This window comes from Balearica regulorum, chromosome 16, assembly GCF_011004875.1.
Source record: "Balearica regulorum gibbericeps isolate bBalReg1 chromosome 16, bBalReg1.pri, whole genome shotgun sequence".
NCBI lineage: Eukaryota > Metazoa > Chordata > Aves > Gruiformes > Gruidae > Balearica > Balearica regulorum.
The window spans coordinates 5,565,722-5,576,300 of NC_046199.1; positions in this window are offsets into that span (position 1 = coordinate 5,565,722).

Consider the following 10,579-nt stretch of genomic DNA (forward strand, 5'->3'; position numbering starts at 1 on the left):
TGTGAGTAGGGTCAAACAGCATTTACAAAAATCCACTGTGGTCCAGATGCAAAGCAAGTGGATTGTTACTGCTGGGAGCCCAGGCTGGCACCGGCTACGATGCAGCTCGGTTGGGCACTTTCACCATAAGATTTGCAGACTCGCTCTCTCCAGCCCTGGCGAGATGTGATGTTTGTGTTGACCTTGGCTTGGTTTCCCCACTGCTCATGCTGTCATTTGCACCTGTGCCAAGTGGAGGGAGAACACCACTGTTGCAGTGCAGCAGCATTTTGCATCCTCTCCAGTGAGGATGCACAAAGTGTTTTGCAATTTCACCCACCCAAACCCAAAGCAGGACTGAAGGTTATGGAGAAGGAGGGGTGTTATTATTTGCACTGGCATGTAGAATTGAGTGTAACAGCATCAGAAAGTAAAATGCTAGTCCTTACAGAGGATTGTGATATCAAATTCAAATAAGAAGAAAAAGTGCTGCTTTCTGATCTTGGTTTTCCTGGTGTAATGTCAACGATGTGTCATTAATTTCAGTGCATTCTCACCACTATCAGGCAAAGCAGAGTGGGGTCCAACTGGCCCTTTTTCTGCCATCCACTCAGGGCATCCTGGTAACCTGTCATGCTCCGTGACGTTACGCTTTCTAACACAGGCAGTGGCCAGCTGGAGAGCAGGATTGCACAGTGTCGGCTGTTCTGGGGACCTGACCCAGAGCCTCTCCAGATTTGAAAATACCCTGTCCAAAGCTCAGCATTAAGGGCACAGACATTGTGGCTGCTCTTAGCAGAAAAGCAGAGGGAAGCATTATGGGCTGGCAGGGCCCTGGTGCTTTGTTCTGGGCAGGGAAATCATCCTTATTTTATTTACTAATGTAGTCCATTGTTTTGTCCTAATGTTCTCCGATTCATGTATTTTATGGTTCATTTTTAGTTGCCTTTGTTTCTAATCATGGTGTATGGCTTTTGGGGGTTGGGTTTCAGTTTTGGGGTGGGGTTTTTTTTCTTCTTTCACAACAGTCTTAGCTGCCATTTCTACAGCCACAATATCTGGGGGACTCTGTGGAAACCAGACTTCAGAAAAGACCGTGATCTGCTTCTGTCCAGGAAGCAGATCCAAGGGGATCAGCCTCCTGCAGGACCTGCCCCCCAAAAGTGTGATGTAATGAAAAAGGACCTGATGGTCATCTAACTGCTGGAGGGGCCACAAACCCATCTCCCCTGGAGAAGTGTTCTCATCTGATGATGACAATAAGGGCCTCATTTCTCCTCTGTGCTGACACAGCACCTAACATGCAGCCTTCATCCAGGACTGGGCTCTTGATCCTTCCAGTAATACACAGTAAAGGTGCCATTTTTTCAACACAGATTAAATGCATCAGTGCTGTTAACCCGGCCAATTGCAGTCTGCAGTAATTATATTTTGCTAAAAGAGAGGCCTCTGAAAGCAGACTTGGAGTCCTCTTTGCATCTTACCTTGAACAATTATGTGCATTCCTATGTGTGTAAACCAGTGAGTACCAGTGGACTTGCACTGCAGTGCAGGGTAGGAATGAGAAGAGAGATTCTTCAGTGTTTACAGATCCTGTGGAAAAGTAATATTTTCACATGTAACCTCTTCAGCTCAGCCCATTCCTTAGTGTTTGCATGGTGTTTGGTACCTGTACAATTGTATCAAAGAGCACCAAAGTTCTTGCAGTTTGTGCCAGCCAGTGGCACAAATGTGGGTGATTAGACTGGATATAAGGAAGAAATTTTTACAATGAGGGTGGGGAAACACTGGCACAGGTTACCCAGAGAGGTGGCAGCTGCCCCATCCCTGGAAACATTCAAGGTCAGGTTGGATGGTGCTCTGAGCAACCTGATCTAGTTGAAGATGTCCCTGCTCATTGCAGGGGGGTTGGACTAGATGGCCTTTAGAGGTCCCTTCCAACCCAAACCACTCTACGATTCTATGATAGTTGGGCATCTGCATCCCAATGTGCCAGGACGCAGGGGAAGCTCTGACAGGAATAAGTTTTGCCCTTGAAAGTCTTTGTTTCCTCTCGATTTTGCTGACTGGGATCTCCAGCTAAGGGTTTCCTCAAGTCTGAAGCATTTCTAAGAGCTCTTATAAATACGTCAGATACAAGAGTTCAGATGAGCAGAGATTTCCCCCGCTGCAGTATCGCTCGCTCTCCCCATCAGAACTGCTTGTCTTTACAAAACTTGTCAGAGGGGATGTGAAAGCAGCACTTTGTCAGAGCTTGCTGGAAACCAGCTAAACCCTCCAAATATATTGGAAGGGAGGAAGAGACCCACCCAGAGCATGAGCCCATAAGGGTAAGGCTTATAGGAAGAAGCAGTATTTTTTATAAATCCAACTGATAATATTGGAGAAAACTTTCAGGAGCACAACTGCTTCTTTTTTTGCACGAACCAGAAAATGTGAGGCTTTGGGCTGTGAAATCAAACCTTATCTTTAGGGCAGGATTGGACCCCTGAGCACCCTGCAGTTCTCAAAACTGACTGCATGATATTGTTTCCTCATTTGCCTCTGGGGATGCCTGTAACTGAGGGAACCATTTCATTTTGCAGATTGAGAAGGGAATCAAATAGTTGAACCCTTAGTAAACTTGCAAACACAACTGGTTGTCTTTGATGATTTGTTAGTTTGGACCTGAGCCACAAGACCTGGGGACTGCAGTCCAAGTTCCTAGAGCTCCGATCTCTGACACACAGAGCAGCAGATCAAAGTTAGGATGAGTGAAGCTTATTATCAGTTGGAGAGGCAGCCAGAGGGGTTTCCAGGTAGAATCTTCTTAAAATATCTCCTGCCCATTTCGAATCTGGCAATCTTGGCTGAACCTGAGTCACCTACTTAATAAAAATTCCATGTTCAGTCCGTAGAAATGCTTCCAGCACAATTAGATCAATTTCCTCTAAGTAGCAATAAATGTGTTTTCCTTTAAAAGGCCAACACAAGTACATTATCACAGCCTATAATCCCCATTCTCTCTATTAGCTCAAAGTACATCCTAAAGGCCAAGGGTCGCAGCTAAAGACTAATCAGTCTCATTAGCCTGTCTAATTTATCTTAACTAGGGGGACACAAACACACTAAAACTGTTAGGGAGACTTTTTGATCAGGATATGGGAGTCATTCATCAGGGTCCTGCAGCCTCCAGAGACAGGAAGGACAGAAACGACCCGGGGACAATGCCACTCTCCAAGGATGCTCTGCACCAAGATGCACCCACGCAGGCAGGACAGGGCAGAAACCCTCCCGGAGGCTCCTGCTGTCCTACTGGGCAACATCCCAGCAGGCTTGGAGGAAGACACGGAAAAGCATCTCCTTCTTGTTCTCACCCACATGCTGCCCAGCAGTTCAACATCTTCCTTGCTCAGGCTCCGCTTCAGCACTGCTGGCATTTGCTGGTCCAGGAAAGGGTTTGCGTCCAGCTGGTTAAAGTTTAACCCTTCCACAGCTGTGAGGGCCTCCACAGTGACTTGGGGACACAAGCTGCCCCTCCTTCTCCCACATGCATCACTCTCCCGTCAGATCCCAGCACTCAACACCTTCCCTGCTGCATCGCCGTGCTGCTCTTGCAGCTTGGCAGGGGACAGCCAACCCCCTCCCTGCTCCCCTGGCAGGCGGATGGAGAAGGGGGATAAGGGACGCAGTGCTCAAATCCAGCTGGAAGCAGCATGAAAAAGGAAAAATGAAGCAAAAAATGAACTCCTGTGGAAGTAGTTTTGTCTGTGGTGATCCAGATGGGTGTTTTAGATGCTACCAGCCCAACAACAGAGCCTTGCTCCTGAACCTCACTCTTCACCATTAGTAGGCAACACAAATTCCCTCGCAAACATTGTCCATAATTATTGTCCAGGTGCCTGGCTTTAGGAGCCCAAGGCAACAAAGCAAACTCTGAGGCTAGTTTCCAGCCTGAGGCTCTAACTCACATTTCCATCCTGAATGCTCCTGGCTGGGAAGAATTTCAGAATTTGCGCTGCCAGCATGTATTTGTCGAATATGAAAAGACAAGGAGGTTTTCTGCTAAGAAAAGAAGGAAACACAGATTATTCAAGGAGTTTCAATAGGAGGAGGCTGGCCAAACTCTAAATCAAAGTCACCCCTTGAGCCTCTCCTGGGAGAAAGGAAAAGGTTATCCCTCAGATCCCTATTTCTGTCTTAGAAATATGTGGCTCCAGAATAGTTGCATTTCCAGTGGCAATCAGCCGCAGGAAGGACAACATGGCTATTACAGACCCTTTCCTTCATGCACAACCTTTCTTTCTGTATCGTGCGTGTGTCCTCGTCCTGCCCTCCATGACACTGCGACGTCAGAGCGCCTCGGGATGCGGCCGTGCAAACAGAGCTGAACTGTTTAAACTCGACCGAAGTCCAGCTGCCGTGCAAACCTTTCATCACCCAGCCAAGGGGCTGCTGCCAAGGACAACGGTCACAGCAGAAACGCTCTTTGGGCACCCATCTTCCTCCCTCTCCATCGATCACCTGCCATGCATAGGTCAGAAGCGCTGAGGCTGAAGTCGTGGAGTTCAGGAGGCTGCCAAAGGGCTTGTGGCCTGGGATTTCACCTGGGGGAGGGCAGTTTGAGGTCTGCAGCATCATATAAACAGGTTAAACTTCGAAGGTGCAAGGACTCTGACAAGAGGATCAACAAAGTGTCATAGCAGTTTCTGTCACCCTGTCCCATTTTTTGCCATCCACTTTCTCATTTCAAATGGGAAATATTTAGGGGAAAATGAGCTTCGCTGTGCCTCTCACTGCCAGAAGCATGTCTGCATTCATGCCACGTTGCCCACTCAGGCTTATCAGAGCAGAAGAGAGGGGAAGAGAGGTGAAGACGTGGTGAAGATCCTCAGTATAGCTCAAATGCTGGAGCCATCTCTAGTTTGTTATTTCTTTAGTCCTGTTGGTGATTTGTCACAGGTAGGACGAAACTGCAGTCAGGGCCACATGCCTCAGCCTCTGTGGGCAATTGCCCACCGCTGCAAGCACAGGTACAAGAGTTCTCCATTCAAATCATCAGCTGAACAACCTTTTCCAGATTTATTTTGCAGAGAAACTGTGGCTATCATAATTCTTGTGCACAGAAATTAAGTAGATAATTTTTGTACAGGAAATCTTGAGAATGCCAGTCTGTCTGGATTTTGAAATGTTTTAAATCACAGTTTCATTAAAGCTCCTAACATTGATTTTTTCAAGTGGGCTTAAACAACCCATAGCAATTGGCATGTGTCCTCTCCACTGGGGGAAAGCCAGCTCACAGATCTCAGGTATTCATGTAGCTACATGCAACTTTGAAGGTGGTAAGAAACATTCCTGTCCATCCCAGTTCATCAAAGCAATCGAGCACATGCTTAGTTTTAATTACACACTTACACCTGGTTAAAGCTAGGCATGAATAAATAGTGAGATTTGAGTGGCTGCTTAAGTCTATGTTTCAAATGTGTTATGGACATAACATCTGCTTTTTCTTTTCTTTCCTTTCCTTTTTTGTTTTACTTAAGACTGTTGTGTGACACTACCCACAAGTTTTTGACAAGAAAGGTTTAGTTCAGACTTACTCAGGTGGCCAAGGTCCTTTGGGCAGGATATAGCTCACCTAACATTGCTTGTCCAGGCTGGACACCTTGTCTAAGTTGGTAGCCCAAGCTGCTTCTGTAATCAGAAGAGAAGGTGGACCCTGTGAAGGAGGACTCATCCTTTCTGTCTGGGGCAAGCATCTTAGGGCAGATGAATCAGTTTGTGGAGATCCTTGACTTTTTCCCAGGACAGTCAAGGAAGTCTAGACTGTAAGCTTGGATTAGTCAACTTCTAGGCAGCCGTAGTGAAGCAAAAAAACATTGCACCCTAGACTTTTTTCAGGCTATTGGGTTAGGTGAGATAAACCCAGGTCTCACTCTCAGAGCCACACAAGCCTTGCTGGGCAAGTTATTAGTGAGTTGTTAGTGAGTTATTAGTGAGTTATTTCCTGAGACCAAGGGTGGGAAATGCCCACTCTTGTTCCCAAGCTCTGCTCACAGCCATCTCCCACATCATTAAAGAAGACACAGGTATGGAGTTGGAAAGGAAGTATGCAGTCAGGTCCTTGTTTTCCCCACATGCAGAATCTTGCATGGTCAGATTCCCAGCTGAAGATCCTGACCCCCCCCACTCTCAGGCATATTTATTCCAGCGTTAATCAGAAGGTGGGGTGGAAACATTCATAATGTCCTGGCAATAAGGAGGAAGGCGAAAAGTGTAGGAGATGGAGGGGAGGGAAATTCATTTGTTGAGATGATGGAGTGACTCCTTCAAACGAAAAATTAATAATGATTAAAACAATGCTTGAGACTGTCCGTTTAAATTTTAAAGGTGTATTATCCCAACCAAAGGGGTCCAGTGCTCAGCACCTCTTCCTACTGATTACCATCTAGCTTTCCATTTTCATATAACCTTGAAATACAATAATGTCAATGTATGCACAAGGATTCTCTTTTTCTGATGGGTCGAGTGATGTAAATGGATCTTTTTTTTCCCTTCTTTTTGTCTAGTAGAGATCATCCTTTACCTAGAATTTACATCTAAGTCCCTACACCGTTTCTCTTTTAGAGGAATGAGAGGAGGCTTTGTGTCCACCCAGTATGCTTTGTGTTTCTGGTAGTCAGTCTATTGAATACAGTAAAACAAAACAGAGATTCTTCTTTCTTTCATTTTATATCTGACTTGGTAGTTGGGAATGTGCAAAACTCTCAAGTCCTTCACTGAATGAAGACATTTTATAGCACTTAATTCCCAGAGCAGCAATTGATAGCTTTATTCTGCCGCCTCCTACTCCTCACGGCACCCATGCTGTTCTTCCTACAGCAGCACCGCAGCATTTCCTTTGCTGGAGATCACACTGGCTAGTTATTTTGCAATGCAGATACGTCCTCTTTGCATCATTTCCAGGAGAGAGAAACAGAATAGAACAACCCATTTTGGAAATCAGCTGCTTCTTTCTTACATGTTGCCTTCCACTGTCACAAAAACATTGCAGACTGTATCCTTCCAACCCAGATCTTATATCCAAGCAGCTTTTGCTGACTACATAACCTTCACTAACCTGAAATTCCTGAGTAGTCCCAGGAGCTCAATGCATCTTGGAATAAAATTTTTGTAATGTCATTTAAGGGTATTCCTAATCCAGAATTATTGAGGAGGCCTGGGTCATGGGAATTGAGTTTGACACTTGACAAATACTTGGCTTTGTGTAAATGGACAGGCCACTGAAATAACTGCCTTTGGATGTCACATGAAGAGAAATTAATTCTTTATTAACTTCCGCAATGATAATCTAATAAACTCGTTTGGTCTACTAGTTTCAGCACTTAAAGTGCTCAGTCGATTCGATGCAAATAGATTTTTTTCTTGCCCTCTGGAACAGTGCCTCTGTGGTGTGCAAAGGGACATTGGTGCGAAAAGCCAGGCCTGGTATGTCAGGATGTGGTGCACATGTTCAGATCCTGCTACTGCTTAGTGGGAGAGAGACAGGCACAGCAGAAAGACAAATAGCAGGGGCTAGAAAAATACCCTATTAGGAATGAAAAGGGGGTTTTATTAAAAATTCATATTTTAAACAAATTTGCTTTGACTTGAATTCAGATCCCTTTTCTTCTTAATCAGGTATTTTAAAATAATATACAAGGAACCAATATATTAGCTGTTTCCTCTTAGTATTACAGCACAAGACATTAGTCCCAGCCTTTAGGACTCTTTGCTGGATGCTGTACAAATACAAAGAAAGCTAGAGTTCCTGCGCTCAATTTTTAGTGGCAAATGCTAAAAATAAAAATGGAGCTATGTGGACCAAGTAAGCCTCTAATTCTAGAAGCCAAGTGATTTCGATGAGAAAATAAGGCTGTAATATGTGACCTAAGTGTCAAATCGACACAGCCATTGCCATTAGAGGTTGAATTTCAAATGTCAAGCCACAAGCTGCTGTAGACTGACCGGGAACCATGTGCAAAATAAACAAACAAAAAGGCTATACAACACAGAGAGAAACATGACCTTGCTCTGCTCATTTCAGAGGATGGACCTTCCCATCAAGAGAAGAGGGACGCTGGCTGATCAGTCCAACGCACTTTCTGTGTTGTATTTCTATATGCCTGATTCTGTCGACAAAGAAGAGACTTCAAATTGTTCAGGGCTACTGTATTGCCCATCAACAAACTCATACAACTGTGATCTTTTTCATACTGGTGCAAACTAGAACAACCAATAAATCTGGCTTTGACCAGAATATCTACACTGCATCACCGCTGTTTGCCCTACACCCACCAGCAGTACAGCCCAACGGGAACTGGCTTAAAAAGCCAAGGCAAGGCATGCTTCTTGCCAGTAGGCATTTGTTACCCTGCCTGTTGGTGCAGCACATCAAAAATGTTTCATTTGCAAAAGCCAAATATTTATTACTATTTGCTAATCAAGTTGCTTCATAACAACATGAAAAATAGTGAAGTCTAAGTCTGTCAGTTCCATGTAAATATATAATTTCAAAGGAATATATAAATGTATGTATGTGTATTTACTTCTGATTAGTGGCAATTATCCTGTGAAAGAGACACTGGAAATAGAGCAAGGGTTTTCGAGATTGCCGTAAGTCTCAGTATCCTCTCTGCTTCTCTCTTTTCAGAGGCAACGTGGGGTGGAGGACTTCTTCTCGAGCCCACTGTGTCCTGCTCTCTGGCTTCACTGTAGAACTCCCAGGGGAGGTCAGGGTCCATCACCAAAGGGGCTGATCTCTCTGCATTCTTACACAGACAAAGGAAAAACAGATTCAGGGTGATCCAGAGTTCTCAGATGAGCTTCCTCCTCTGAATCAGCCTCACAACACTAACACTAGCTTCCCTTCCTGAATACTTCTGAGACTGAAGTAACCAGCTGCCTTTATTTTGGAATATTGTTCTCACTGGCAGTCTGATGCCCTGGAGGACCTGAGCCTTGCTGCATACATAGCTTCATAAATGGAATTTTGGCTTCTTTGTGAAAAGCAGTCTTCTTTTTTTAAATCTGCACTAATAAGTGTCATGATGGAGATGCTCCCCACCAGCCTCCCTGCTCTCTGCCCTCAGTCCAACATGCAGCTTTGCATCTCAGTCTCTTGGTTTGTCCCTCACCATTTTTTTCCCAGAATTTGGCATTGAACCGAATTAATGGGTGCATACTGAATAGGCTCACAGAATCAAAGAAAATAATCTGGAAGAGCTCACCAAAGGTCCTGCAGTCCTTTCCTCCATGCCACAGCATCAGTTCTGCCTATGCTATTCTCAGCAGACATTTGTCTAGTCTAACACCAATGATGCATTTATTAATGCGCAAGAGGAATGCACAGTAGCCGGGGTTTCAGTTTCACTAATATCATGGGCTCTATCAACACCCAGAAGACAGTCTCTGCTACTGTCAGAGTGGGAAACGAGTGTCTGTGACATGCTCCTCTGTTTGCTGAGGTCTGTCTTGCTGTAGCCTTAGCCAAGGTCTCCACCTCTGCCTGTGAAAGGCAGCTGTTGTTTATAGGCCACTCTGCTTCCTCCTGATGCTGGGTATAGAAGCAAGAAAGAGGTAGGGACCATCCCCCTGTTTACAATATATTTTCGTTATTTCTCACCAGCAGCAGCTGATGGGGATGGACACCTCAGATGTGAGGTGACAATCTGCTTCTCTCGCTCAGAGATCCTGCTGTTATCGCACTCAGCCACAGAGCTATTCTTAACACGAGAGCATGGATGTTGGATCCTGAGGTCCTCAAAGACCATACATATCATGCTGGCAGGTTTGGGGGGTTGTTTGGGTTTTTATTTCAGAGTGGGTGAGGTTTTCCTCTTGAAAAAAGGAACATAACAATGATGTTTCCTACAGCTGTAGAGTTTGCTACTCATTTCTCCTGGATGGACATCTGGTTTCAGGGACCATCTGCTGCTTTTTCCAAAGCTGATGCCAGAAACATCTCTCCAGCTGAGAAGTAGGTGGGTGTCTCAACACAGCCTGCAGCGGTACAGAGCCAGGACGTGGCAGAATTGCAACTGTCAGCAGCGGTGGCATGGTTGGCTGCTGTGCCACATTGTCGTGTCCTTTCCCAGAGAACTGGGGGCACTCAACCGTTCTGAGGGATGGGGGCATGGCCATGGGCTCCGGAGCACTCTCCAAACCAGGCTGGCACCGTGTTGCGGTGCAGATCTCCTGCTTTTCTCCACCAGGAAAGGAGGATTTCAAAGATGAAATTCCAGGCAGTGCATTACTTGTCAGAGCTCAGTTAGCTTTTGTAATCCCCTAGAAAGCAGTTTAAGAGTATGAAACTCATTTTACCAAGTAAATCAAGGCATGGGTGTAGCAACAGCTTAGCTTCACCTTTATAATGTGCCAGGGACAGTGAAGGCTTACCACGTTGCCGTGAAAGCACCATCCGCTTGCAGCCAGGAATTGAAATCTGCTGCATGGGAAGCGGTCTGAGTTCCAGTTCAGGAGGCATCAGTCTGTCCTGCTGCCTCCCTGACTGCTGGACAGTGTGACAAGGCTGGCTCATTACTGGAACACTCCTGTTTTCACAGAGAAGAATGAGAATCAG